The sequence below is a fragment of the Fukomys damarensis genome, unplaced genomic scaffold, assembly GCF_012274545.1.
Source record: "Fukomys damarensis isolate Sample0158 unplaced genomic scaffold, DMR_v1.0_HiC HiC_scaffold_21, whole genome shotgun sequence".
NCBI lineage: Eukaryota > Metazoa > Chordata > Mammalia > Rodentia > Bathyergidae > Fukomys > Fukomys damarensis.
The window spans coordinates 18,670,517-18,675,113 of record NW_022900933.1 but is presented as its reverse complement, the minus strand read 5'-3'; positions in this window follow the sequence as shown (position 1 = coordinate 18,675,113).

The window sequence follows — 4,597 nt, the reverse complement described above, 5'->3', positions numbered from 1 at the left end:
GCGATGCAGGGAAGAACGAGCGAACCAAGCAACCTGGGCATGGCTGCGCTGCCAACCTAACCCCAGAGCACCAGAAGGCTGCTCACAAAGGGAAACCCTGCACCTTCTCAGCCGGGTGTCTAGGCAGTCCTTGTACGGCCTCTTCCAGTCCCCTGCTAGCCGCCACCGCCCACCAGGCTCTACAGCGGTCCTCGTCGCGCATGCGCCCCGTCCCCCCCTTAAAGGGCCAGCGCCTTCCCGCCCGGTCCTCCTCCCGCAGCAGTCCCTCTCTCCCAAGTTGCCTAGGGATGTAGTGGGCATCTGCTTCGTTCTCACCTCTCTCTCAGGGCTCAGCGAAGTCTGTGCGAAGCTGCGGAGGAAGTTACAGTGTGCCAAACAGAGCGCAAACTCCAGGGAGATTCCAGGAGCGGAAGGAGTTTTCCTAACCGGGGGTGGGAAGCCCTCCTTGTGTAGAAGTCAGAGCACTGGACAAGAAGACCCGAGTTCTAGGCTGGGCTCAGGGTGTGCTTCGCTCTAGGAGTTCCACACCCTCCATAGATCTCAGTTTCCCCATCTGTCAACTGAGGCGATCACATTGGACGAAAGCAGAGTCGCTCCTAGAGCGCCCGTTCCTTGAGGGAGGGTATCTGGGGGTTGGGAATTACCTCTGGAAACAAGAGGGTTAAGAGACATCCTACTTTGCCCAGTTCCCTTCACTGGTGGTTCCTAGTCCTCCAGCCTGAACTGGGCTTTGGACACCGGGTCCCCACCGATTCTGCCAGAGGAGGAAGGGAGGGATGCTGCTCCCAAGGGTCTGGGAGTGGGACGCTATGATTAGGGTGACTCAGCCAGCCACAGAATAAGGTGAAAGTACAGCTGGTTGTTTTGTGTGACTCCTGGACTTCGAGGACTCAGCACACCCCCCTCCCCCCATTCTATGGAGCTGTAACCCTTGGAACATGGAGCACAGCGAAGAGCTATGCTAAAATTCAGAGCTGATTGTGCGCTTTAAGACCTTTCCTCCGCCCTTCCAATAGTTGCTGTAATAGTCTCCTGGGAAACATGCGGGTTCCTGGGTGTGATGGATTGGATATTGAGGGTCTCCCAAAGGCCAAGACTTGTGTGGAAATCTTACTCTCCAGGGTGGTGTTACTGGGACATGGTGGAACCTTTGGGAAATGGGACCTTGTGAGAGATCCTCAGGTCACTGGGGACAGTCTCATTGGAGATTTGAGGATCTGAAGGGGAGTTGGGGGCCCAGGACTCTCCCTTCTATTCTGTGCTTCCTGGCTGGTGATGTAAGGTGTTTGTCATGATGTGCTGCCCTAATCAGGGGCGCAAGGTCATTCATTGCCTGTCTTGAAATAGAACCTAGCCAAAACAACCCTTTTCTTTTTATGTTGGTTGTCTTGGATATTTACTTACAATAGTGGAAAGCCAACTAATACACAGGCCTCCAGAGGGCAGACTCATATTTATTTGGTCTACACTTCCTGCATCTGACATGCTGAGGTTTCCACACCAGGGTGGGACAGAGAAGACCTCCGAATAGTGATGGTGAACCTTTTAGAGATCCAAAATCCACTGATTTATCAAGAAGTGCCAGCACTGCATAAAACCTGAAAACTGAGGTTTTAGTTTAGGAAAATCAACTCATATATTAACATCTTTTGTCCTACAAGAAAAACAAGAAACTTTTGCCCCATAGTTTTGCCACCATTGCTTTAAAAAAATCCCCGGCTCTCTGGTCTTCCATCTGTTCTTTAATGATCTTCTTGTATCAGACTTTCTGGGTCTCCTGAGCTCCTGTAGCTAGCTACCTCTGACTGCCTCTAGGGTCAGGAAACCAAAGCCGCTCAGTAATGGAGAAGGACTCACAGGTCCCAGGACCCTTCTTAAGCTTCCTGAGGCAAGAAGACCCCAAGTATGTGGACATCACTAGAAATAAACAACTGCCACCTTCTTATTGTATAAGTGGGAAAACTAAGTCTCAAAGAGTAATTTCCCCAGGCTCACACAGCTGAGAAATGGCAGAGCTCAAACTTGTACAATCTTCCTTTTTCAGACACATGTTTTTTACCCTATTCTTTGTCTCTTGTGTTCGTTAACCACGTGCAAAATTATGCTTGCAAGTGATTTATCCCTCCTTAAAAACAAAAACAAAACCCCAGTCTGATTCCCTTTGCCTTGAATGTTGACTGAATTTAGGGACTTAACTTTAATGAAAAGAAAGTGATGAAAATGATCCTATGTGACTCTCTCTCTCTTTCTCTCTTTTTTTTTTTTGTACCAGGGATCAAACTTGGGTCCTTGCACTTGTGAGGCAGGCAGTGGCATCACTGAGCTAAATCCCTGGTCCTCCTATGTGACCCTTAAGGCTCAGTCACAGAAACGGGGCAGCTTCCTTTCTCAGAAGATGCCAGCCATCATGTTGGGAGGAAGTCCAGGCCACATGAAGAAGCCACAGTCACAGGATGGTGTTTTGGCTGACACTTTCCAGTGGGCTGTCAGCCAACAGCCAGAATCAATCACCAGATAGACTGTAAACTAGGGCTTCCCATGATTCCAGCTCCCAGCCTTTGAATCTTATAACTGAGGTCCCAGGCAACCTCACTGTGCCCTGTCTGAATTTTTCTCTCCTATGGAAGTTGAGATAAATAATTATTGTTTTAAGCTGGTAAACTATGTGTGGGGGTTAATTTGTATTGCAGCATTACGTACCTAATTTTGTGGCTTTCCTGAAGTGAAATGAATAGATAGGCTTGGGGTATTCACTCCAACATTGAAATAGGAAGCCCTTATGGAACACCCGCTACATGTCTGATGCTGTGTCAGGCACTGAGAAGTAGTGAATGAGAGCAAGGTCATTGCCCTAGTAGAGCTTCTTTTGGTCTATTAGTGGAGGAGATGGTTAGATATGATTCCCATCTAGTCTTTGCCTGAGAGTTAGTACAGAAAACTATGAGCATGCCTATCCAGGGCAACTTCCCAGCAAGGTACGGATTTGGGAAAAGAAGAAATGATTTGGGTACAGGCCAGCATGGAGACTAAAGAATTTTCTGGCAGGTGTGCGTAGGAGGAGGAGGGGATGTGTATCAGGCAAGGGGGCATGCCAATAAAGGAGAAACTAGTGAAGCTGGAAAGGGACATGTGTATCTCAGTCTCAGTCAAAAGCTCCGAGAGGACAAGTGTCTTGCCTGATGTTGCACAGGTTGTGAACTGGGGCGAGTTCCTGGGTCCTCCATTCTGGCTTCCGTGACTCCCCCACGCTTGTGCCCTGGGAACAGCATGTGTCACAGACATTTGGGGACTTCCATATTTGTCTCAAAACCTTTATGACCATTATCTTTTTTGCCATCCTCACAAAAACCCTGGAAGAAGTTAGCATGAGCACGATTCCCATTGTACAGATGAAGAAATGATGCCCAAGGGAAGTTAGCAGATTACGTCCCTAGTCCAGGAGTAGCACAACAGAGTTGCTGGATACCCGTGCCTCTGATAATGACAAAGGATGATGATGGTCAAGCCTGGCTCTCGTCATATATCACTGTTGTCATCAGCACTCTCTGCACCGATTTTCTAGGAATGAACACACAGTGTCTCAGGGCACTGCCACTCATAGCAATCTGTTCTGACTCATTTTCTGTACCTTTGTCACTGAGTCCCCTTCCTACGAGAGTCTGGTTGACTTATCCTGAGTCCTGGGTCCACCCTTCCACTGGCAGAGGGTGAGGCAACTTCACTAGCTGCCTGGTTATGGCTGCAGGTAGTGGAGGCAAGGGGCTCCCCCAAGGTAATGGGGTCCTGTCAGTAAAAGAGGAGTATGGTGGCACAAAGGTGTAGCTGAGTTTATAAAAGGCAGCCATCCAATGTGATAGCCAAAAATCACATGTAGTTCTTTCAATTTCAAGTTGAACTTGAATAAAATTTAGAAAGTTTCTCAATCACATTAGCCACATTTCAAGTCCTCAGTAGCCACGATTGGCTCATGGCTATTGTAAAGAACAGTGTAGATTATAGAACTTTTCCATCTTTGCAAAAATCTCTGTTGATCCATGCTATGCTTTTTCTTTTTCTTATTAGTTATGAGTGTAGGAACTGTAAAAAAAAAGCAAACAAGGTGAGTCACAATCTTCATTTATTCAATTAGCACATGCTAAGTGTTCAGTCTGAATCATGTGTGGTTGTAGGCCTCGGGGTGCTGGGAGGGGCCTCAGAGAGCTTCTGGTCAGGTGGAGCTCACGTCAGAATCACCAGGGAGCTCTCAAAGTAATAAAAACTGGGTTCCACCCTGCAGAGATTGTGATGAAATTGGCTGAGAGTGAGGCTTGGTTTCCAGAGTTTAGTAACTCTCCCCAGGTGAGGCTGATGTGCTGGGCTCGAGAACCCCTCCACTGTGTTCTCGCCAGTGAAGGGATGAGCTGCAGATAACCTGAAAACCTGAATCCACCCTAGTCTGGATTCCTCGCTAGGGTTCCTAAGACAAACTCAGAGAACTCTGTGCATTTGGCATCTGTGTAAAATGTACGTGAGATGCACAGAGGAGAACAAGTCTACTCTTCCTTCATCAAACAGAATCCCACCCGCTTACAATAAGGTGCCAGAAGAACTTCTGGTC